At 43.6% G+C, this 26706-nt stretch overlaps 1 long non-coding RNA gene across 6 annotated transcripts in view; it reads right to left on the reverse strand.

Annotated features, from left to right (window-relative positions):
- LOC134359750 (uncharacterized) overlaps positions 1 to 26706 on the reverse strand; it is a 134737-nt gene that overhangs the window by 14120 nt on the left and 93911 nt on the right. For 3 of the 6 annotated variants that reach the window (XR_010021194.1, XR_010021192.1, XR_010021195.1), the window contains 2 exons: positions 11647 to 11737; positions 6567 to 10618 (listed from right to left, as the gene is read on the reverse strand). This is a non-coding gene — a long non-coding RNA (uncharacterized LOC134359750). Of the gene's footprint in view, positions 1 to 6566; positions 10619 to 11646; positions 11738 to 26706 lie in introns of those variants that run through there. The other 3 variants (XR_010021193.1, XR_010021196.1, XR_010021198.1) reach the window with 2 other exon arrangements.

Genomic DNA, 26706 nt, shown 5'->3' on the forward strand with positions numbered 1-26706 from the left:
CAGCAGCAAGAAGAGGGCTGGAGAAACTCAGCAGGCCAGGCAGCATCTATGGAAACAAGTAAAGCAGAGACATTTTGGCTGAGACCCTTCCTCAGGACAGTAAAGGGGAAGAAGTCAGAATGAGAAGGTGGGGGTTTGAGAGGAAGAAGTACAAGGTGATCGGTGAAACTGGAGGAGGGGGTGAAATAAAGAGATGGGAAGTTGATTGGTGAAAGATGAAGGGCTGGGGAAGGGGGAATCTGATAGGAGAGGAGAGAAGACCATGGAAGAAGAGGAATGGGGTTGAGCACCAGAGGGAGGCGATGGGCAGGTAAGAAGATAAGGAGTGAGAGGGAAACAGGAATGGTGAAGGAGGTGAGGGTCATTACTGGAAGTTTGAGAAATCGATGTTCATGCCATCAGTTTGGAGGCTTCCCGGATGGAATATAAGGTGTTGCTCCTCTGACCTGAGTGTGGTCTCATCGTAACAGTAGAGGAGGCCATGGACTGACATGATGGAATGGGAAGTGAATTGAAATGGGTGGCTACTGGGAAATCCCACTTTTGTGGCAGACAGCGAGGTCTCCCAATCTATGTCAGGTCTCACTGACATACAAGCGGCCACATCAGGAGCTATGTACACAGTATGTGACCTCAACAGACTCACAGGTGAAGTGTCGCCTCAGCTGGAAGGGCTGTTTGGGGCCCTGAATAGTAGTGAGGGAGGAGGTGTAGGGGCAGGAGTGGCAATTGTTCCACTTGCAAGGGTAAGTGCCAGGAGGGAGATCAGTGGGGAGGGACTAGTGGACTAGGGATTCGAGTAGAGAACGGTATCTGTGGAAAGTGTGGGAAAGGGAAAGATGTGCTTGGTGGTGTGATCCCATTGGTCCGCAGAAGTTACGGAGAATTACATGCTGGACACGGAGGTTGGTGGGATGCTAGGAGAGGGCAAGAGGACGATCTGGGTGGTGGGGATCCCTGAAGATGGATACTGCAGTCCTGCAATAGTACTCCAGGTACATGTGCTCACTGGTGGAGAGGACTTTACCCGTGATGGACTGGGCTGTATCCAGGACTTTTCGTACACTTTTCTGTTCTGTTGTGCTGAGGGGCAGCCAGCAAGTGTCGCTACACATTCCGATACCAGCGAATAATCCCACAATGCAACACAGCAAGTGATAAACAACACTGCTACCCACCCACACATGCACATAAAAATTCCCTTAACCTTTAACCTCAAGTCAAGCCGGTTTCTTCAGCCTCCAACCAAGTCAGACTCAGGCTTGCAGGCACTGGCCTTCAGCTTCCCTTATGAGTATGTTTGTATACACACACACTCATGTCCACTTCCTTGGCCACCTCCTATACCAATAACGTGGCCACTGGGTATGTGTTCATGCTCTTCTGCTGCTGTAGCCCACCCACTTCAAGGTTCAATGTGTTGTGCGGTTGGAGATGCTCTTCTGATGTCAACGTTGTTCCACTACTCAACTGATCTTACTCATTCTACCGTGTCACCTGAGATCCTGCTAACAACAATGCTGTCATCAGAGCTGAATAACTATTGTCCAAGCATTTGCTGCCAGGATTTGTCACGCAATATGGAATTGTTCAAGGAACACTGTTTGTAATCTTAAAACAACTGAAACCTCACCCAGAATTACAGAGGCCATAATAATGACCTGCCCAGATGTGAATCCCAAACTCTTTCCTGACTTCAATCCCACACTGAGAGCTCACACCTCTCCCTCTGGCAATTCTGACATAAGCATTCATTATCGTCATTAGGTGCCATGCCCATTTTGAGCTTTGACTGCCATGGCCCACACACTCCCGATTCGGGTCAAGTGGATCAATTCATTGGTATTCATTTCCAGTTCTCTGGCTGCTGTCTCCATCATCATTTGTCTTTGTCTTCCTCTTGCTTTCTTCCCTTCAATCTTTCCCATAATTATGGTGCATTCTATCTCTTCTTTCCTAATCACATGTCCAATGAAGTTATGTTGCCTTTTTATGATCTCATACATTATTTCTCTTTTTGTGTTTGCTTTGTTCATGACATCCTTGTTAGATATTCATTTCATCCATGATATTCTTTGCATCCTCCTCAAAAACCACATCACTGCTGCTTCAATTTGTTTCCTCATGTTACTAGATATTGTCCAACATTCTGAGCCATATAACATAACGTGGCTAAAGGATGCATGTCTCTGGGAGCTGAACGTCCAAGGATACACGGTGTATCGGAAGGATAGGAAGGTAGGCAGAGGGGGAGGCGTGGCTTTATTGGTAAGAAATGATATCAAATCATTAGAAAGAGGTGACATAGGATCAGAAGGTGCAGAATCTTTATGGGTTGAGCTCAGAAATCACAGGGTAAAAGGACCCTGATGGCAGTTATATACAGGCCTCCAAACAGCTGCAGTGATGTGGACTACAAATTACAACTGGAAATAGAAAAGGCTTGTCAGAAGGGCAGTGTAATGATCATTGTGGGGGATTTTGACATGCGAGTGGATTGGGAAAATCAGGTCGGCACTGGATCTCAAGAGAGAGAATTTGTAGAATGTCTGCGAAATGGCTTTTTAGAACAGCTTGTTATTGTGCCCACTAGGGGATCGGCTGTACTGGATTGGGTATTGCGTAATGAACCGGAGGTGATTAGAAAGATTGAGTGGAAGGAACCCTTCGGAGGCAGTGATCATAACATGATTGAGTTCACTGTGAAATTTGAAAAAAAGAAGCCGAAATCCGATGTGTTGGTATTTCAGTGGAGTAAAGGAAATTACGATGGCATGAGAGAGGAACTGGCCAAAGTTGACCGGAAAGGACAGTAGAGCAGCAGTGGCTGGAGTTTATGTGGGAAGTGAGGAAGGTGCAAGACAGATATATTCCAAAAAAGAATAAATTTTCAAATGGGAAAAGGATGCAACCGTGGCTGACAAGAGAAGTCATTAGCAAATTTGCTGATGACACAAAGCTGGGTGGCAGTGTGAAATGTGAGGAGGATGTTATGAGAATGCAGGGTGACTTGGACAGGCTGGGTGAGTGGGCAGATGCATGGCAGATGCAGTTTAATATGGATAAATGTGAGGTTATCCACCTTGGTGGTAAGAACAGGAAGGCAGATTATTATCTAAACGGAGTCAAGTTAGGAAAAGGGGAAGCACAACGAGATCTAGGTGTTCTTGTACATCAGTCACTGAAAGCAAGCATGCAAGTACAGCAGGCAGTGAAGAAAGCTAATGGCATGCTGGCCTTCATAACAAGGGGAATTGAGTATCGGAGCAAAGAGGTCCTTCTGCAGCTGTACAGGGCCCTAGTGAGACCACACCTGGAGTACTGTGTGCATTTTTGGTCTCCAAATTTGAGGAAGGACATTCTTGCTATTGAGGGAGTGCAGCGTAGGTTCACAAGGTTAATTCCCGGGATGGCAGGACTGTCATATGTTGAAAGATTGGAGCAACTGGGCTTGTATGCTCTAGAATTTAGAAGGCTGAGAGGGGATTTTATTGAAACATATAAGATTACTAAGGGATTGGACACGCTGGAGGCAGGAAGCATGTTCCCGCTGATGGGTGAGTCCAGAACCAGAGGCCACAGTTTAAGAATTAGGGGTAGGCCATTTAGAACGGAGTTGAGGAAAATCTTTTTCACCCAGAGAGTGGTGGATATATGGAATGCTCTGCCCCAGAAGGCTGTGGAGGCCAAGTCTCTGGATGCTTTCAAGAAAGAGATGGATAGGGCTCTTAAAGATAGCAGAATCAAAGGTTATGGGGATAAGGCAGGAACTGGATACTGATTGTGGATGATCAGCCATGATCACAGTGAATGGCAGTGCTGGCTCGAAGGGCTGAATGGCCTACTCCTGCACCTATTGTCTATTGTCTAAGTCAAAGCTAAAGTTAAAGCAAAGGAGAGGGCATACGAGGAAGCAAAAATGAGTGGGAAGACAGGGGACTGGGAAGTTTTTAAAAGCTTACTAAAGGAAACTAAGAGGGTCATTAAGAGGGAAAAGATGAACTATGAAAGGAAGCTAGCAAATAATATCAAAGAGGATACTAAAAGCTTTTTCAAGTATATAAAGAGTAAAAGACAGGTGAGAATAGATATAGGACCAATAGAAAATAATGCTGGAGAAATTGTAATGGGAGATAAGGAGATGACGGAGGAACTGAACGAGTATTTTGCATCAGTCTTCACTGAGGAAAACATCAGCAGTATACCGGACACCCAAGGGTGTCAGGGAAGAGAAGTGTGCATAGTCACAATTACGACAGAGAAAGTACTCAGGAAGCTGACTATTCTAAGGGTAGATAAATCTCCTGGACCAGGTGGAATGTATCCTTGTGTTTTGAAGGAAGTAGCTGTGGAGATTGCGGAGGCATTAGCAATGATCTTTCAAAAGTCGATAGATTCTGGCATGGTTACGGAGGACTGGAAGATTGCAAATGTCACTCCGCTGTTTAAGAAGGGGGCAAGGAAGCAAAAAGGAAATTATAGACCTGTTAGTTTGACATCGGTGGTTGGGAAGTTGTTGGAGTCGATTGTCAAGGATGAGGTTACAGAGTACCTGGAGGTATATGACAAGATAGGCGGAACTCAGCATGGTTTCCTTAAAGGAAAATCCTGCCTGACAAACCTATTACAATTTTTTGAGGAAATTACAAGTAGGCTAGACAAGGGAGATGTAGTGGTTGTTGTATATTTGGATTTTCAGAATGCCTTTGACAAGGTGCCACACATGAGGCTGCTTAACAAGATAAGAGCCCATGGAATTACGGGAAAGTTGCATACGTGGATAGGGCATTGGCTGATTGGCAGGAAACAGAGAGTGGGAATAAAGGGATCCTATTCTGGTTGGTTGCCGGTTACCAGTGGTGTTCCACAGGGGTCCGTGTTGGGGCCGCTTCTTTTTACATTGTACATCAACGATTTGGATTATGGAATAGATGGTTTTGTGGATAAGTTTGCTGATGATACAAAGATAGGTGGAGGGTCCGGTAGTGCTGAGGAAACAGAGTCTGCAGAGAGACTTGGATAGATTGGAAGAATGGGCAGAGAAATGGCAAATGAAATACCATGTTGGAAAGTGTATGGTTATGCACTTTGGCAGAAGAAATAAATGGGCAGACTATTATTTAAATGGGGAGAGAATTCAAAGTTCTGAGATGCAACAGGACTTGGGAGTCCTCGTGCAGGATACCCTTAAAGTTAACCTCCAGGTTGAGTCGGTGGTGAAGAAGGCAAATGCAATGTTGGCATTCATTTCTAGAGGAATAGAGTATAGGAGCAGGGATGTGATGTTGAGGCTCTATAAAGCACTGCTAAGACTTCACTTGGAGTACTGTGGGCAGTTTTGGTCTCCTTATTTAAGAAAGGAGGTGCTGACGTTGGAAAGGGTACAGAGAAGATTCACTAGAATGATTCCGGGAATGAGAGGAACGTTTGTCCGCTCTTGGACTGTATTCCTTGGAGTTTAGAAGAATGGGGGGGACCTCATAGAAACATTTTGAATGTTGAAAGGCATGGACAGAGTGGATGTGGCAAAGTTGTTTCCCATGATGGGGGAGTCTAGTATGAGAGGGAATGACTTAAGGATTGAAGGGCGCCCATTCAGAACAGAAATGCGAAGAAATTTTTTTAGCCAGAAGGTGGTGAATCTATGGAATTTGTTGCCATAGGCGGCAATGGAGGCCAAGTCATTGGATGTATTTAAGGCAGAGATTGATAGGTATCTGAGTAGCCAGGGTATCAAAGGTTATGGTGAGAAGGCAGGGGAGTGGGACTAAATGGGAGAATGGATCAGCTCATGATAAAATGGCGGAGCAGACTCGATGGGCCGAATGGCCAACTTCTGCTCCTTTGTCTTATGGTCTTATAACTGGATAAATGTAACATTTCAGTACTCTGAGGCAGGTTGTCATGGCTAGTTTAGTATTGGTCAATATACTCTTCATTCCCGTAAAGGTGTCTTTTGCCATCCTTATTCTTCTTTTGATGTCCATGTCGCACCTGCCATCTGATGTCACCCAGCTTCCGAAGTAGCAAAAGTTCTGTACTTGTTTTATGTCTTCTCCATTTATTCTCAGCCTGCAGATAGGATTCTCCTTCTTTTTGGATATCACCATACATTCTGTCTTTTTGCAATTGATAGATAACCCATTTTTTGCACTTTCTTCAACAATTATATCAATTAAGTTTTGAAGTTCTTCCTCCGTACTTGCAATTAACACAGTGTCATCTGCATATCTGAAATTATTGATGTTTTCACCGCCAACTTTGATTCCCAAGATGTTTCTTATTTTTTGTAATATTGTTTCAATGTACACATTAAATAAATCGGGGGAGAAAACACACCCTTGCCTAACGTCTCTCTTGATTTTCGTAAACTGACTCACTTCTTCATCTATTCTTACAGCAGCAGTTTGTTCCAAGTACAGATTTCTAATTAGGCGGAGGTCTTTTAAATCTAGATCTAGAGTTTCCTGTAATATTTCAAATAACTTACTGTGCTTCACTTTATCAAATGTTTTATTTTGTTGATAAAACAAAAAACAAGTCTTTTTGCACTTGAATAGCTCGTTCTGATAGTATCCTTAACATCAATATTGCGTTTCCTGTACCTTTATCTTTCACAAAACAACATTGTTCTTTACCTATTTCAGCTTGTATCTTTTCGCTCTTGTCATCAAAATTCTTATAATTATCTTGGTGATATGACTCATTAAACTTATGGTCCTATGTAATTCACATTCTATTGCTCCAGGTTTCTTAGGAAGAGTGATAAATACTGATTTTTTCATCTCTTCTGGGATTATTCCAGTTTCATAAACGTCATTGATTAAATCAGTTGTGGCGGCTCGTCCACGCGGCAAGCAAACCAGCTCCAACAGTCGCGGGTGAGTCCGCAGCCAGCGGCAGCTGAGAGGGCTCTGAGTGCGGGGCAGACCTCGGCCCGGAAGCTGACGTCACTTCCACCCTGCAAAGAGTGGGGTATGCTGGGAGCAGGTTACTTAAGCGCGCGCGAATTGAAACAGTAAACAGTTCAACCTGACCCTGCTCGAGTTGGTGTGTTGTTTTCACTCGTCATGTATCAGCGCGACTACATTGGTGACCCCGACGGTCCAACAGCATTTGGACCCAACGTGATGACGGTCAGGATCCCCTGCTGACCAGAATCAACCCTATCAAGTGAAGCATCTTCAGAATTGTCTTCAAGATCCTCTTGACGCTGATGTTGTACGATACATTTTGTGAGTTTGACCATGGTTTTCTTAGCAAATAGATTCTAGGAAACCTTGTATCTAGCAACAATGGTTTGCTGTTGCCTACCGTTGGGCGAACTAAAGAAATCACCATTTCTCTTCCCAAATATTCATCCACCTGTACTATAGCCATTGACATTTGAGGTCCTAGCTCATCCGTCTTCTCCGTCATAAGCTCAGTTACTGAACTGCCGGATCTGCCGTTGACCTTTGCTCGTATCCTGAGCAGGAACCCTTGCAGGTGCTACTGTTCCGGGTCAGAGCAGCCCTGGGAGCAATGAATGACTAAGGGGTAACTCCACTTCCCAAAGCTCTGAGAGTCCCCAGTCAGAGCCTCATCACCGGTTGCAGTTTAGAGTCATACCCAGGACTAGATATAAGCATTAGTTGTCTAATAAATCACGGGTGTTTTTGGCCACTTACTTTTCGGGAACTGCTTTCTTTGTGAAAGTGGTTTAGAAGTAGTCATAAACACAAGAGATTCTGCAGAAGCTGGAAATTCAGAATAATACACACAAAATGCTGGGGGATCTTATCAGGTCAGGCAGCATCTATGGAAGTGAACAAACAGTCATATTTCAGTCCAGGACTCTTCGGCAGGAGTCATGTTGTTTAACTCATTACCACGGGGGGCTGGAGTTACTGAGAGAGTTAACAGTTTATGAACACTTGGTTCATAAGGTTTCCCTCTCATGCTTTTGAATTGTTGAGTCTTTCATTCACAAAACTGATCTCAGCAAAACAAATGCAACTACACTATAATACGTATAGTGCCTATAAAAAGTATCCCCCCCCCCACCCCCAGAAGTTCTCATGTTTTATTATGTTTCAACATTGAATCACAGTGGATTTAATTTGCCTTTTTTGACATTGGTCAACATAAAAGACTCTTTCATATCAAAATGAAGACAAATTTCTCCAAATTTGTCTAAATGTATTACAATTAAGCACAAATTAATTGATTGCATAATTACTTACCCACTTGAAGTCAGTATTTAGTAGATGCACCTTTGGCAGCAATTACAGCCTCGAGTCTACATGGAAAGGTCTCTATCAGCTTTGCACATCTGGACACTACAATTTTCCCCCGTTCTTCTGTACAAAACTGCTCAAGCTCTGTCAGATTGCATGGGGATCATGAGTGAACAGCCCTTTTTAATTCCAGCCACAAATTCTTAATTGGATTGAGGTCTGGACTCTGACTTGGACCAGAACATTAACTTTGTTGTGTTTAAGTCATTCCTGTGTAGCTTTGGCTTTATGCTTGGGATCATTGTCTTGCTGGAAAACAAATCTTCTCACAAGTTGCAGTTCTCTGGCAGACTGCTTCAGGCTTTCTCCATGATTTCCCTGTATTTTCCTGCATTCATTTTACCCTCTACCTTCAGAAGCCTTTCAGGGCCTGTTGCAGTGAAGCATCCCCACAGCGTGATGCAGCCATCACCATGCTTCACAGTAGGGATGGTGTGTTTTTGATGTTATGTGGTGTTTGCCTTACCTTACACCAAACATAGTGTTAAGTCTGATGGCAAAAAAAGCTCAACTTTGGTTTCATCAGATCATAGAATTTTTTTCCAGCTGACTTCAGAGTCTCCCACATGCCTTCTGGCAAACTCCAGCCCAGATTTCCTGTGAGGTTTTTTTCAACAATGACTTTCTCTTTGCCACTTTCCCATAAAGCCTTGACTTGTGAAACACCTGGGCAACAGTTGTTGTATGCACAGTCTCTCCCATCTCAGCCACTGAAGCTTCTAACTCCTCCAGAGTTGTCATAGGTCTCTTGGTGGCCTCCCTCACTAGTTCCCTTCTTGCACAATCTGTCCATTTTTGAGGATGGCCTGCTCTAGTCAGATTTGCAGCTGTGCCATATTCTTTCCATTTCTTGATGACCGACTTAACTGTACTCCAAGGGATATTCAGTGACTTAGAAATTTTCTTGTATCCATCTCCTGACTTGTGCTTTTCAATAACCTTCTCATGGAGTTGATTGAAGTGTTCTTTTGTCTTTATGGTCTAGTTTTTGCCAGGATACTAACTCACCAGAAGTTGAACCGACCAGATACAGGTGTATTTTTACTACTATCAATTGAAATACCTTCACTGCACACAAGTCTCCAAAAACAGATCTCCTTTTAACTAATTATGTGACTTCTGGCACCAATTAGCTGCACCAGTGATGAATTGGTGTGCTATATTAAAGGGGGGGGGGTGAATACTTATGCAATCAATTATTTTATGTTTTATATTTGTAATTAATTTAGATCACTTTGTAGAGATCTGTTTTCACTTTGGCATGTAAGAGTCTTTTACTGTTGATCTGTGTCAGAAAAAACAAATTAAATCCACTTTGATTCAATGTTGTAAAAAATAAAACATGAAATCTTTCAAGAGGTGTGAGGTTTTTATAGGCACAGTATTGACCACCTTTCCAAACTGGGTAATAAAGTTGAAAAGAGGGAGGTAGCAATATAAACAGGAAATCCTGCCGACGCTGGAAATCTTGAGCTTCTCTCACAAAATACGGGAGGAAATCGGCAGGTCAGGCCGCATCTACAGGGCAGAATTAAAAAATCCTGTAATTCCCTTTGGTGCCAAGAACCTGATTAACTCAGCCTTGAACATCCTCCAACATTTAAGCACACAGCCAAAGCTCGCTGAGAGATTAATTCTTAATTTTCTGAGTGAAGACCATGGAATGATTGCTGCATTCCACAGATTCATTCACTTCTAGCTAAAGAAATTTCTCCTCATCTTTGTTCTAAAGGAACCTCTATTCTGAGGGTCACCCATGAGAGAAATCATCTTCTCCATATCCACTCTCAATATTCCATTGTTTCTATGAGAAGCCCCTCATTCTTCTAAACTCCAGTGAGTACAGGCCCACAGCCATCAAACACTCCTCATGTGTTAAACTTTTCATTCCTGGAATCATTCTTGTGAACTTCCTCTGGATCCTCTCCAACACCAGCATATCTTTTCATTGATAAGGTGCCCAAAACAACTCACGTGTGATAAATAATTCGCATGTGAATGTAAAATTGCATGGCCTTCCTTTTTTTTCTGTACTTCTTGAATAAAGTTTACTTATGAATAAAGTGTACTTGTGAAATATAAAAAGAAGCGGAGCCATTGTTACTTTGCAGGTTGTAGCTGGTGATGCGTGGACACTGAGGTCATCCGCTATGTGCATTCATTCATTCAGGAGGGATTCAGCTGAAGGGAGCATAGCTCAGAAATACCATGTCCATGATTTCATTCATAAAAGGGACTGTTGTAGCAACTGGCCCTTGTGATTGCAAAACAGGTGTACAGCAGCCCGTGCTCCGGCTGTGGTCTCCTCAACACCAAAGAGAAAGCTGTAGATTGGCTGCCTGTTCAGAGAAACACAGAACATTACAGTACAGTACAGGCCCTTCGGTCCACGACGTCATGCCAACTTTTTAAACTATTCGAGATCAGAACAGGTTTATTAACACCGGCACCTGTCGTGAAATTTGTTAACTTTGCACCAGCAATACAATGCAATACAGGATAAATATAGGGAAAAAACTGAATTACAGTGTGTATATTAGTCAAATTAATATATGTAGTACAAAAACAGAAATTTTTAAAGAGTAGTGAGGTAGTGTTCATGGGTTCAATGTCCATTCAGAAAGCGGATGGCAGAGGGGAAGAAGCCGTGCCTAAATTGTTGAGTCTGTGATTCAGGCTTCTGTACCTCCTTCCTTATGGTACTAAGGAAGAGGTCATGTTCTGGGTGATAGACCCTTCGCTTCTACATAGCCCTCCATCTATCAATCATGTGCCTATCTAAGAGTCCTTCAAATGGCCCTAATGTATCTGCCCCTACCACCACTCCTGATAGGGCGCCCGGGTGCATGAGGTCCAAAGTTCAAAGTAAACTTATTAGCAAAGTATGTATATGTCACCATTTACCATTTGAGATTCATTTTCTTGCAAGCACTTACAAGAAAATAAAGAAATACAATAGGGTTAATGAAAAACAGTACATAACAAAGACCGACAAATATCCAATGTGCAAAAGAGGGCAAACTGTGTGAATAAAAATATTTTAAAAAATACTGACGACATGTGTTGTTGAGTCCATAGGTTGTGGAGTCAGTTCAGCGTTGAGTGAGTGAAGTTATCCAGGCTGTTTCAGGAGCCTGATGGTTATAGAGTAATAACTGTTCCTGAACCTGGTAGTGAGGGGCCCAAGGCTCCTATACCTCCTTCCTGAAGGTAGTAGTGAGAAGAGAGCATGACCTCGATGATGGGGGAGCAACATTCACCTTCTAAGGTGAAATCTGAAAGTCTTAGGCACCCTAACTATATATATGTTGCACAGTACTGTAGACAGACAATCTACCTCGTTATGATCTTGCACCTTATTGTTTACCTGCAGTGCACTCTCTCTGTAGCTGTGACACTTCATTCTGTTGTTGTTTCCCTTTGTGCTGCCCCTCAATACACTGTTGTGATGAATTGATCTGTATGAACAGTACACAAGAAAAGCTTGTCACTCCATATCAGAACAATGACAATTCGATAGAGGTATACAAGATTATGAGGAGTACAGATAGGATAAACGCAAGCAGGCTTTTTCCACTGATGCTGGGTGGGACTACAACTCAAGGTCATGGGTCAAGGATGAAAGGTGAAATGTTTAAGGTTACCATAAACTCCTTCACCCAGAGGGTGGTGCAAGTATGGAATGAACCGCCAGCGGAAATGGTGGGTGCGGGTTCGATTGCCACGTTTAAGAGAAATTTGGATAGGTACATGAATGGGAGGGGTATGGACGACTATGGTCCGAGCTTAGGTGAATTATACAGGAACCAAGAAACACAATATGATTTGCATTACAGTTTGATGAATCACCAAATCATCGCAAGTTCCATTATCCACCCAGATTTTATCTGCGCCTTATCTCTGGTCTGGCAGCAAGAATTTCTTTCCTTCAAATATTGACCATTCAAATAACCAGGAAGATTTCCTCAAAGAGAATTAATCATGTAGTAGAAATAATGTCATCCCATTGAGAGAGCTTTCTCTGATGTAATCTCGGCACTCTCCCAAGTTCCTGCTCTGGGCAGTCCTTCATCTCTCTGACCTCATGATCACTACTAAGATGATGTTCCTCAATTACAAGTTTATCTGATGTGTACTTACTCAATGGATTACATCAGCCTTTCCTCAAAAATGCAAATATTTCATCCAGATGATGAGTCATGACTACACATTTGCATGCCTGGACCTAGTGCCATTGCGTGCAGCTATCAGAGGATATATATTTATTGCAGCAGCACACACGAACTCAACACCTCAAGCAGCATCTATGGAGGGGAGTAAACACTCAATGTTTCGGGTCGAGACAATTTCTGATAAAGGATCTCCGCGACACGTTCTGATGAAGGATCTCAGCCCGAATTATTGACTCCATTGCAGCCTGACCTGCTGAGTTCCTTCAGAACCTTGTGTGCATTGCTCAAGAATTGTAGCGTCTGTAGAAACTCTTGCATTTATATTTATTGCAGACTTTTGCCAACAGTCTCCTCAGCGTTCATGGAGAGAGAATCTGCGTTAATGGTTCAGCTTGAAGAGCCGTTGAGCTGAAATCCAAACATTCCTCTCTCTCCAGGGATGCTGCCTGACCTGTTAAGTGATCCCTGAACTTTTTGTTTTCAGTGGCACAGATGGTAGAGTCACTGCCTCACAAAGATGTGGGTTCAATCCTCACCGCGGCTGCTGTCTATGCGATTGGGTAATTGGTCAATGGGAGTAATTGGTCACATGGGCTTGTTGGGCCGGGAAGGCTGCTGCCATGTCGTATCTCTAAATAAGTAAAATTAAAATTGATACATCTGTGGGAATATAAACATAGTCACATCTCAGGGTCAAAATATTAATGGTTTCCCTTCTCACGGATTTCGGGCAGGTGGGACTCGTCAGCGGTGGTTGGCAGCTCATCGAGGAGGAGGAAATCTCTGATCTCAAACCTCTGCTGCCTCGTGGCTATAGCCACTCATGGGGAAGGATTCGGGAGTAAACCCTGAGGAGAAATCCGGAGGTGGATTCCCTGAGCTAATCCTATATTGAGTTGACACTGACCAGCAAACTCCTGCGACGCCGCTGGTGCCAAACCCGTATCGGTCTCTGCTGTTGCTTTGGATGTGTGGAGAGAGGGAGCCTGGTGCATGGGCAACCGTTTGCTTTCCATATCGTGCTGCCCTGGCTTGTGTATCACCTAGCCAGCTAACACACAACATCCAGGGTCGAGCTTGACCAAGGAGGGCATCAAACTAGAATGACATTTCCCTAGTTACATAAAAACTGTTCTTAATTACTGCAAGTCAAATCACAAAGATACATGTGATGTTCCCTGGTGGACTGGTTAGATCTGTTTATCTCTAGAGTCAGCCCCACCTGATGCTTACACCAGAGACACGTCTTCCAGGTTCAAATTATCACCCGCTCGAGGCTTTAAGAACCATTACTGAGCCTGCTGCCTGGGGAACAACATGCTCTCTATATTGTACTGTCCTGGCTTGCATATAACATCTAGGATGCAACGCGGTCGGCCCTGATCAATGGAGGGCCTTCTTCCGCAGGTGATCTCTGACCTGCTGAACTTCTCCGGCAGTTTCTGTTTTTATTTTAGATTTCTAGCATCTGCATATTTCTTGTTTTCAGTAAAAAAAAGTCAAGCTCTTTGATGGGTCTGGAGTTACATGCAGACCAAAGCAAAAGGGCAGAAATGTGGGAGGACAGAAGCACAGCAGGCATGCTGGAACCTGGGCTGGGTTGGGAGCTGGTCCCCACAGGCTGACTCTCCTGTCAGTGCTGCATCCAGTGTTGGCTCCCTGGAAGGCAAGCTGGATTGCTTTCATCTGTGGCTGACCCAGCACGAGATGAGGAGCTGCTGTGTACTTGATAATGCAGAAACATGGCTCTAGGAACACTTCCAATGCATCATGAATCTTCAGGGCATATCACTCAGGGACTTGTGCTAATATTTTTATGACTGTAGGTGCTATTGTAACTACAATGGATTCTGGTTAACTGGGCCATTGGTTAAAAAGGTTAGCCATTTATTTGGAACAACACTTAAAGACCAAAAATTAATAACAAAAATAACTAAGTTCCCTTAGTTTCTTTGGGACACTGTGCTGCTTAACTGGGACAGGAAACTGTTGACAAGCAATTTCTAACTAGTGTCAGTCAACAACACTTGTGCGGTTGTTGAAGATGCCACACTGCTGCTACTTAGAATGAAGAGTTTTTAAATTGCATCAGTTGCATGTGTTTGTGTTCAAAAAGCGGTGATTTTTGTCACTGATAGTTGGTGAGAAATAAGCAATAAGACAATTCAGAACTTTCTTTGCTCACTGTGGTTTCAAGCATTCAGGCTTGGAGATGCCAAAGGCTGCCACGGGTGAAAATCAAATGGTTTCACTACCTCAATGAATTAAAACTACAAAGAATTTGAAGGTATTGACAATTATCTCGAATATTACAATGAAAATAAGAATTAGAGGAACCAAACGTTGAAAGTATTGTTCTTAAGTATTGATGTTAGTCCACTAGGTGTCTGCATTGATTTTGTTCATTTACAGTCAATCAAAGGAACAAAATAGTGTACATGGATGAACTCCTCTGTCAATAACTATTGGGGGCTAATACATAGTTTTATAGTATTGTAGTAGTATTGGTGCGTTTCTAATTTGTTCCGTACTTCATTTAAATATGTAATTTGTTACTCAGTTAAAATTAGTTTGCCTCTTTTTAATAGCTTTTTAACTATTTCTTGAAACTTCGGCTAATTGGGCAGCCACTTGATTGAATGAAATTGTACTGGTCTCAATGTAACTGGAATCCATGGTATATGCATTGTGTGTGATTGTATGTACTGCGCTTTGTATCTTGGCCCCTGAGGAAAATTGTTTCGTTTGGCTGCATAAATGTGTATGGTTGAATGACAATTAAACTTGAACTTGAAATGAATTTCCTTCCCTCAGCCACATGGGTTTTTACAACGATCTGTACTGTTGGAGACACAAGAGACAGCAGATGTAGAATCTGGAGTAACAAACAGTTTGGTGGAAACAAGCCCTCCTGGTCAATTACTCCACAACTATCAAGATGTCCATCTGAGCTAGTCCTCTGTGCCTCCATCTCACCAAGATGACCCCTACCTCTTAACTCTCCTCAAAGTCCAGCCCCAAGAACGGTGTCAGGGAATGGCAGGAAGCAGCAGGAGAAGTGGCAGGATGGGCTTCCCAGTGCTGGGAGCAGTCCATGAGTGGAATTTAGCTGAGCTAGAAGGAGAATCCATTGCACAATCTCTTTGACCCCCCCCCCCGTAGCACTAGGACAAGAACTAGGATGGGAAACGGGTTCTTCCCCCAGTCTGTGAGACTGGTGAACTCCCTGGCACCACCCAGGTCTCACCACGTCAGTGACATTTAACCGATAACTTTTAAACTTGTGTTGTCAATGTACATTATTATTTGTTCGTTTATTTGTGGTAATATTACTCAGTGTTATGTGTTGTGCACCTCGGTCCAGAAGAACGTTGCCTCACTTGGCGGGTAACACATGTACGGTTGAATGACAATAAACTTGAACTTGCGATGGATTAGCCAAACCACCATAATCACAAACAGTACCACACTCAGTGCCATTTCTGAGTAAACGCACAGGCTGATAAACAATGCTGTCTCCCACAATTTGTGCCTTGAGGATCATGTTATGACTGAAAGGAAATCTTCCTCTATTCAGCTTTAATTGAAAACAAGATAGATTTATTGTTCAAATCTGTCATCGTTCTCAAAGAATGAAGCATAATTAACTCTGTCTCTGTCTCCCTGTAGATGACTAATGAGTCAAATTCTTTTTCAGGTACTGTATGTTGTGGGTGTAGTAATGAGTCTGAGTAAACACCCTGAACGTTTACAATTAGATCCAGTCCTCCGCACCAAGGATTTGCCCCGTCCCACCGCTGGCTGCGCCTCATTGTGGCTGAGGACCTGAGGACTCTGGAGGTCTGGCGATCATTGTTTGAGAAGTCAGTGCTCTATCTTTGGTGGATAAACCCAGCTTCAGCTCCTGCTCTCTGAGAAATAGGGAGCCCTGAAGGCAAATCTCCAAACTGCCTCTGCCTGCTTCTAGACTGTAGCTGCTGGCCCAGAGAGAGCCGCTTGATTCCCATCGACAACTGGTGCTTAACCCAAAAAGACTGCATAAATATAGAAGTAATATAATAGTATCAGTGCCTGAAACAGTTTGGATTTTAGTTTAAAACCCAACCTGGTTCATCAATTCCCTTCAGTCCTGACAAAGGGTCTCGGCCTGAAACGTCGACTGTACCTCTTCCTACAGATGCTGCCTGGCCTGCTGCGTTCACCAGCAACCTTGATGTGTGTTGCACTAGTTCCCTTTAATTGAAAAATATCCTCTGATCTCAAACACAAGAGATTCTGCAGATGCTGGAAATCTTGAGCAACACACACACAAAATGCTAGAGGAGGTTTTGACCGCAAGTTCAAGTTTAATTACTATTCAACCACATACGTGTATACAGATAAATGAAATAATGTTTCTCCAGGGCCAAGGTGCAAAACACAGTCACATACACCACATCGTTACAGCCGCACCAACCGTCACTAATAATATATTGAGAGGCATGGCCTGAAGATTGATGGCGTATGGGACATTGGAACTCAGCAGGTGAGGCAGCATCTACAGAGGGGAATAAACAGTTGACATTTCAGGCTGAGACCCTTCATTGGGACTGGAAAGGCAGAGGGAATAAGAGGTGGGGAGGGAGTACAAGTTGAAAGGTGACAGGTGAATCCAGGTGGGTGGGAGGGGAGAAGCTGGGAGGTGATGGGTGGAAGGGGTAAAGGGCTGAAGAAGAAGGAATCTGAGAGGAGAGGGCAGTTGGCCATGGGAGAAAGGGGACCCAGAGGGAGGGATTATTCCCCCCTCCCTCCTTCTCTTTATTTTGCTTACCCTCTCATCACTTCTCTTGGGTCCACTGTCCTCTCCAATCACTTCTCCAGCTCTGCCACTGATCCCCTCCTTGCTCCCTACTTCACTCCCCCCCCCACACACACACACACACACACACACACACACACACACACACACATACACACACACACACACACGCACACACACACACACACACACACAAACACTCACACTCACACACACTCACACACACACACACACACACACTCTCACACACACTCACACACGCACACACACTCTCTCTCACACACACTCACACACACACACTCACACTCACACACACACTCACACACACACTCACACACACACACACACATCTCATGAACCATCCCGTTAACTTGTTTGGCAACTTTGAGGAATCTGTGGACAAAGGCCCCGAGATCCGTCTGTCCCTCCATAATGCTAAGAATCCTACCATTCAACTGCACCTCAGTTGAAATGTGATATGCTAAGGCCCCTGTGAAAAGCTGTGGAGTGTTTTATTAGATTAAAGGCACTATATGAAGGCAATCTGTTGTTGCTGCCTACGTCAGGAGCTACTTTATTCACAAGGCCACAGGTATTTTGTGTATGTGGCGTACGGGGGACGTCAGGTCACCCCATTACAGGAAGGATTCCAAGGATGTCGAAGAGGTTCACCAGGATGCTGCCTGGATTAGAGAGCTTGTGCTATAACGAGTGGTTGGATAAACTTGGGTTGTTTTCTTGGCCCCGAGAGGAGATCTGATGGAGGTTTATATGATAATGAGTGACACAGACAACCAGTCTTTTTCCCAGGGCTGAAATGTCTCATACCAAAGAGCATGCGTTTAAGCTGAGAGAGGGCAATTTCAAAGGAGAGGCGAGGGTCATTTTTTTCTTTTTCTTACATGGAGAGTGATGGGTTCTGGGAACGCGCTGCATGGGTAGTGGTAGCAGAAACATGAGAAACTTTTAAGAGACATCAAGATAGGCACATGAAAGTGAGGAAAGTGGAAGGATATGGACATTGTGTAGGCAGAAGAGATTAGTTTGGTTGGTCATTTGATTACTAATTTAATTGGGTCAGCACAACATTGTGGGCTGAAGGGCCTGTTCCTGTGCTGGACTGGTCTGTGTTCTATGATTCTGACTCCAAACTAGGGGGCTTCAGAGGAGAGGAACCCCTGGGATTTTCGCACATAATGGTCTTTACAATTTACAGAGAATGGTGTGAGAAATAAGATAGAGCATCCCGTGAGCAGAGGTTCTGTGGATGAAAATGCCACGTTAATGAGAGAGGTCAGAGGAGAATGGCCAGACTGGTTCAAGCTGATGAGAAGGCGACGGTAACTCAAATAACCATGTGTTACAACAGTGGTGTGCAGAAGGACATCTTTGAACACACAACACGTTGACCTTGAAGTGGATAATCTACAGCACCAGAAGATCACGCCGGATAAAGTGCCCACTGAGTGTATAGTGCCTTCGTGGTAAAATTATCAAGGCTCTTTTCCAAGAACTGCAGCACAATTATAGACGTGGAAGGAATACATCTTGCATTGAGTGTCCCTTCAGTAAGTGGGTGAACCTGTGAATGAGGCTGCACTGAGCCAGACTGCAATGTTATCTTAGCTTTGGACCTGCACTGGGAGGGGTCCAATTCACCCAAGTAATGCAAAGAGCCGACACACAAGCTCAATTAGGTCAAGGGAACAAAAGCCTAGTGGGAGAATAACTTAACCATTTTCAATAACCCAGTTAAGACACGATTACTTTGTGCTTGAATAATTTAGTACAAGCCCGTTGACAGCTTTCACCAGCAGCATTGGGTGGAGTTACTCTGTGCCAGTCTGCAAAGCTCAGGATGGGAAATCAACAACAACCAGTTTACAGGATAGCAGAGGTGGGGCAGGGTGTGGAGCTGGAGTCTGATTTCACAATGTGCACATGAGTGTGGCTGGCTGAGATCTGAGAGGAGTTTCAAGTTTTTCACCCAACCCAACCAGCAACCAGAACCCTCTGCACAACCCTCCCACCACTGAGGATATCTTCAAAAGACAATGCCGTAAGAAGGTGGCATCCATCATTAAGGAGCTCGCCATCCAGAACATGCCTTCTTCTCATCACTACCATCAGTGAGAAGGAACAGGAGCCGCAGGACATACACACGATGTTTCAGGAACAGCTGCTTCCCCTCCACCATCAAATTTCTGAATGGTCCATGAACCTATAAACACTACCTCACTATTACCTCAGACTTACAAGGATGTTGCCTGGATTGGGGAGCATGCCTTATAAGAAAAGGTTGAGTGAACTCGGCTTTTTCTCCTTAGAGTGACGGAGGATGAGAGGTGACCTGATAGAGGTGTATAAGCTGATGAGGGGCATTGATTGTGTGGATAGTCCGAGGCTTTTTCCCAGGGCTGAAGTGGCTAACACGAGAGGGCACGGTTTTAAGGTGCTTGGAAGTAGGTACAGAGGAGATGTCAGGGGTAAGTTTTTACGCAGAGGGTGGTGAGTGCGTGGAATGGGCTGCCAGCGACGGTGGTGGAGGTGGATACGATAGGGCCTTTTAAGAGACTCCTGGATAGGCACATAGAGCTTAGAAAAATAGAGGGCTATGGGTAACCCTAGGTAATTTCCAAAGTAAGTACATGTTCAGCACAGCATTGTGGGCCAAACGTCCTGCATCTGCTGTAGGTTTTCTATGTTTCTATGTTTCTAATATTTTTTGCACTACGTATTTATTTGAGATTCAGATTCACTTACTTATCACACATACATGGAAATGTACAGTGAAATGCATCATTTACGTCAACAAGGATGTGCTGGGGGTAGCCCGAAAGTGTTGCCACACATTCCCACAGACCAACACAGAACACAACAAGCCACAAAATAGTTTATGGTAATTTTATATCTTTGCAATGTAGTGCAGACACAAAACAACAAAATTCAATGGAACGGATTGTGGACATCAGGAAGGGTAAGACGAGGAAATACACGCCAGTCCTCATCGAGGATTCATCAGTGGAGAGAGTGAGCAATTTCAAGTTCCTGAGTGTCAAAATCTTTGAGGATCTATCTTGTCCCAACATATCGATGCGGTTACAAAGAAAGCACGACAATATGAGCTTGGGGAGATTTGGTTTGTCACCTAAGGCACTCGTAAACTTCTACAGATGTACAATAGAGAGCATTCTAACTGGTCATCTCACTGTCTGGTATGGAGGGGCTACTGCTCAGGATCAGGAAAAGCTGCAGAAAGTTGTAAACTCAATCAGCTCCATCATGGGCACTAGCCTCCCCATCACCCAGGACATCTTCAAGGAGTGATGCCTCAAAAAGGCAGCATCCACCATTGAGGAGTCCCATCACCCAGGACATGCCTGATGGCACACACAATGATTCTTCCCCTCCACCATCAGATCTCTGAACCCATGAACACCACCCCACTGCTACTTTATTCTTTCTCTTTCTGCACTATATATTTAAGTTAAATTTAATAGATATTGAATGTAATTTACAGATTTTATTATGTACTTTAAACCCAATTCTGATTCTGAGCAGTTTGTGATGTTACCTCTAAATAAAAGACAGGCTTTTCAAGCCCACATGACTCGATATTTTTATTAAAGAACCAATTTCGAACTGCTACACTTCATAAGCGCACAGTAAATACGCTCACTTTAATCCCTTTATTCCATGAGAAAGAACAAGGTCAACCCTAAATGAAGTGTTTCTGGCCTCCATCTCAAACAGACTCAGGTTCAAGTTTAAGTACAGTTAATAGACGTACCACCATCCAGGACACACTCTCGTCTTGCTGCTGCCATTAGGGATATGGTACAGGAGTCTCAGGACCAACATACCACCTGGCATGGGAAGGGCTATTACCTTCAATCAGTGTGGATAACTTCACTCACCTCAACTCAGCTGAAATCCACAGCCACGGGTACTTCAGTAAGTAACATCATTTTAAGACATTTGAAAAAGTCTAGAGAATCAAAATAGGTTTATCATCACTGGCATATGTTGTGAAATCTGTTAATTTAGCAGCAGCAGTTCAATGCAACACATGATAATATAGAAAGAAAATAAATCAATTAAATTACAGTAAGTATATAGAGTACCTGTAAGAAGTATTCACCCCCCCCCCCCCCCACCGCCAGGGTGAATATTTTGTGTTTTATTGTTTTACAACATTGAATCACAGGGGAATTAATCTGGCTTTTTTTGACACTGATCAACAAAGAAAGTGTCTTTGGTGTCAAAGTGAAAACATTTCACAACCTGATACTCCAGCTGCAGTGCTGTGGACAACAAAGCCTTGCAGAGGGTGGTTAGGGGAGCAGAGAAGGTTATTGGGGTCTCCCTACCTTCTGTCCAAGACCTCTTTCAGAGTCGATGCCTCCAGAAGACACGGTACATCATTAAAGACCCCTCACACCCTCTTCATGAACTGTTTGTTCTTCTGCCATCAGGCAAACGTTACAGGAGCATCAAAACTAAAACCACAAGGCTACTAAACAGCTTCCTCCCACAGGCAGTCAGACTGCTAAATAGCTGCTCCACCTGACTCTGCTTTGGACACTTTTAACTTACACTGGACACTTATAACTTGATTTTGACTGACATGTGGCTGTTGTGTTTTACTATTTATTGTTATGTTTATTATTTAGTGTTGCATTTGTTATGTTATGATTGCACTGCCCCTGAGAAACGCTGTCTCATTCTGCCCTGCAGAGCTGATGTACGGTTAGAATGACAATAAAGTTTTTTGAATCTTTGAACCTTGAATTTCTACAAAGTGATCTAATTTAATTACAAATATAAATCACAAAATAACTGATTGCTTAGGTATTCAAACTCCCCCCCCCCACCTTTAATATGACGCTCCAAATCATCACTGGTGAAGCCAATTGGTTTTAGAAATCACATAATTAGTTAAATGGAGGTCACCTGTGAGCAGCAAGGTGTTTCATACAATTGTAGAAAAATATACCTGTATCTGGAAGGGCTAACTACTGATGGGTTAGTACCCTGGCAAAAACTACACCATGAAGACAAAATAACTCTCTAAGCAACTCCATGAAAAGGTTATTGAAAAGCACAAGTCAGGAGATGGATACAAGGACATTTCCAAGTCACTGAATATCCCTTGGAGTACAGTTAAATCAATCATCAAGAAATAGAAAAAATATGGCACAGCTGTAAATCTGCCTAGAACAGCTGTCCTCAAAAACTGAGTGACCGTGCAAGAAGGGGACTAGTGTGGGAGGCCACCAAGAGTCTCATGGCAACCCTGGGAAAGACTGCACAAACAACAACTGTTGCCCGAGTGCTTCACCAGTTGCAGCTTTACAGAAGAGTGGCAAATAGAAAGCCACTGTTGAACAAAACTCACATGAAATCTCGGCCAGAGTTTGCTAGAAGGCATCTAGGAGACTCTGAAGTGAGTTGGAAGAAGGTTCTATGGTATGTTGAATTCAGCTTTTAAGCCAAACACCATATATCATCAAAAACACACCATCCCTACCATAAAGCATGGTGATGGCTGCATCATGTTGTGGGAATGCTTCACTGCAACAGGCCCTGAAAGGCTTGGGAAGGTAGAGGGTAAAATGAATGCAGCAAAATACAAGGAAGTCCTGGAGGAAAATCTGATGCAGTCTGCAAGAGCACTGTGACTTGCGAGAAGATTTGTTTTCCAGCAAGACGATGACCCCAAGCATAAAGCCAAAGCTACACAGGAATGGTTTAAAAACAAGAAAGTTGATGTCCTGGAGTGGCCAAGTCAGAGTCCAGACCTCAGTCCAATTAAGAATTTGTGGCTGGATTTGAAAAGGGCAGTTCACTCATGATCCCCATGCAATCTGACAGAGCTTGAGCAGTTTTATAAAGAAGAAAGGGGGAAAGTTACAGTGTCCAGATGTGCAAAGCTGATAGAGACCTATCCACACAGACTCAAGGCTGTAATTGCTGCCAAAGGTGCATCTACTAAATACTGACTTGAAGGGGGTGAATACTTAAGCAATCAATTATTTTATGTTTTATGTTTGTAATTAATTTAGATTACTTTGTAGAGATCTGTTTTCACTTTGACACAGGAGAGTCTTTTTCTGTTGATCAGTGTCAAAAAAAAGCCAAATTTTGTTGAAATTTCTTGAAATAATGTTGAAAGGCATGGACAGAGTGGATGTGGCAAAGTTGCTTTCCATGATGGGGGAGTCTAGTACAAGTGGGCATGACTTAAGGATTGAAGGGCGCCCATTCAGAACAGAGATGCAAAGAAATTTTTTTAGCCAGAGGGTGGTGAATCTATGGAATTTGTTGCCACGGGCAGCAGTGGAGGCCAAGTCATTGGATGTATTTAAGGCAGAGATTGATAGGTATCTGAGTAGCCAGGGTATCAAAGGTTATAGTGAGAAGGCGGGGGAGTGGGACTAAATGGGAGAATGGATCAGCTCATGATAAAATGGCGGAGCAGATTCGATGGGCCGAATGGCCGATTTCTGCTCCTTTGTCTTATGGTCTTATGGTCTTAAATTAAATCCACTGTAAAACAATAAAACATGAAAATTTCCAAGGGAGTTGAATACTTTTTATAGGCACTATATATTTATATTGAATCTTTTTTTTAAAAAAGTGCAAAAACAGAGATAATCTACTTTTTTTTTAAAAAGTGAGGTAGTGTTCACAGGATCAATGTCCATTTAGGAATCGTATGGCAGAGGGGAAGAAGCTGTTCCTGAATTGCTGAGTGTGAGTCTTCAGGCTTCTGTACCTCCTACCTGATGGTAGCAATGAGATGAGGGCATGGCCTTTGTGATGGAGATCCTTAATAATGGGATTACAGAGGGAGGTACAGAAGCCTAGGTTCTGTAGCTTATCGATCAGGACTGTGGGAATGATGGTGTTAAACGCTGAGCTATAGTCAATGAACACAGCATCCTGACATAGCTGTTTGCATTGTCCAGGTGATCTAAGGCTGTGTGAAGAGCCATTGAGGTTGTGTCTGCCCGAATCAGAATCAGGTTTATTATCACTGGCATGTGATGTGAAATTTGTTAACTTACCAGCAGCAGTTCAATGCAATACATAATCTAGCAGAGAGAGAGAAAAATAAATTAATAATAAATAAATCAACTATGTATGTTGAATAGATTTTATAAACGTGCAAAAACACAAATACTGTATTTTTTTTAAAAGTGAGGTGGTGTCCAAAGCTTCAATGTCCATTTAGGAATCGGATGGCAGAGGGGAAGAAGCTGTTTCTGAATCGCTGAGTGTGTGCCTTCAGGTTTCTGTACCTCCTCCCTGATGGTAACTGTGAGAAAAGGGCATGCCCTGGGTGCTGGAGGTCCTTAATAATGGACGCTGCCTTTCTGAGACACCACTCCCTAAAGACGTCCTGGGTACTTTGTAGGCTAGTACCCAAGATGGAGCTGACTAAATTTCCAACCTTCTGTAGCTTCTTTCGGTCCTGTGCAGTAGCCCCTCCATACCAGACAGTGATGCAACCTGTCAGAATGCTCTCCACAATACAACTAGAGAAGTTTTTAAGTGTATTTGTTGACATGTCAAATCTCTTCAAACTCCTAATAAAGTATAGCCGCTGTCTTGCCTTCTTTATAACTATATCAATATGTTGGGACCAGGTTGGATCCTCAGAGATCTTGACACCCAGGAACTTGAATCTATTCACTCTCTCCACTTCTGATCCCTCTATGAGGATTGGTATGTGTTCCTTCATCTTACCCTTCCTGAAGTCCACAATCAGCTCTTTCATCTTACTGACGTTGAGTGCCAGGTTGTTGCTGTGGCACCATTCCACTAGTTGGCATATCTCACTCCTGTACGCCCTCTCGTCACCACCTGAGATTCTACCAACAATGGTTGTATTGTCAGCAAATTTATAGATGGTATTTGAGCTATGCCTAGCCACACAGTCATGTGTATATAGAGAGTAGAGCAGTGGGCTAAGCACACACCCCTGAGGTGAGCCAATGTTGATTGTTAGCAAGGAGGATATGTTATCACCATTCCACACAGATTGTGGTCTTCCGGTTAAGAAGTCAAGGATCCAATTGCAGAGGGAGGTACAGAGGCCCAGGTTCTGCAACTTCTCAATCAGGATTGTGGAAATGATGGTATTAAATGCTGAGCTATAGTCAATGAACAGCATCCTGACGTAAGTGTTTGTGTTGTCTAGGTGGTCTAAAGCCGTGTGGAGAGCCATTGAGATTGCGTCTGCCATTGACCTATTGTGGCGATAGGCAAATTGCAATGGGTCCAGGTCCTTACTGAGGCAGGAGTTCAGTCTAGTCAGAACCAACCCCTCAAAGCATTTCATCACTGTCGACGTGAGTGCTACTGGGTGATAGTCATTAGGCAACTCACATTATTCTTCATAGGCACTGGTATAATTGTTGCCTTTTTGAAGCAAGTGGGAACTTCTGCCCATAGCAGTTAGAGGTTGAAAATGTCCTTGTATACTCCCGCTAGCTGATTAGCACAGGTTTTCAGAAACCTACCAGGTACTCCATCGGGACCTTCCGCCTTGCGAGGGTTCACTCTCTTTAAAGACAGCCTAACGTCGGCCTCTGAGACAGAGATCACAGGGTCATCAGGTGCAGCAGGAATCTTCACAGCTGTAGTTGTATTCTCCCTTTCAAAGTGTGCATAGCAGACATTGAGTTCATCTGGTAGTGAAGCATCGCCGCCATTCATGATATTGGGTTTCACTTTGTAGGAAGTAATGTCTTGAACACCCTGCCAGAGTTGTCGTACATCTGATGTCACCTCCAACCCCATTCAATATTGTCTCTTCACCCTTGAAATAGTCCTCCACAAATCATACCTGGTTTTCTGGTACAGGTCTATCTTGCCAGACTTGAATGCCACAGATCTAGCCTTCAGCAGACAACGTACCTCCTGGTTCATCCACAGCTTTTGGTTTGGGAATGTACAGTAGGTCTCTGTAGGCACACACTCATCCACACAGGTTTTAATGAAGTCTGTAACAACTGCAGCATACTCATCCAGGTTCAAAGATGAATCCCTGAATACAGTCCAGTCCACCAATTCAAAGCAGTCCTGAAAGTACCCCTGTGCTTCTCTTGTCCGTACCTTCTTGGTCCTCACTACTGGTGCTGCAGTCTTCAGTCTCTGCCTGTACTCAGGGAGTAGAAGTACAGCCAGGTGATCAGACTTCCCGAGGTGAGGGCGTAGAATAGCACGGTAGGCATTCTTGATGGTGGTGTAACAGTGGTCCAGTGTGTTGTTTCCTCTGGTACTGCAAGTGATCTGTTGATGGTAATTGTTTAGTGGCTTTTTTTCAGGCCGGCCTGGTTAAAATCTCCCAAAACAATAGTGAAGGCATGAGGGTGTGTTCTTTCATGCATGTAGATGCCATTGCTCAGATCATCTAGAGCCTGTTTGACATTAGCCTGAGGTAGAATGT

Source organism: Mobula hypostoma, chromosome 21, assembly GCF_963921235.1.
Source record: "Mobula hypostoma chromosome 21, sMobHyp1.1, whole genome shotgun sequence".
NCBI lineage: Eukaryota > Metazoa > Chordata > Chondrichthyes > Myliobatiformes > Myliobatidae > Mobula > Mobula hypostoma.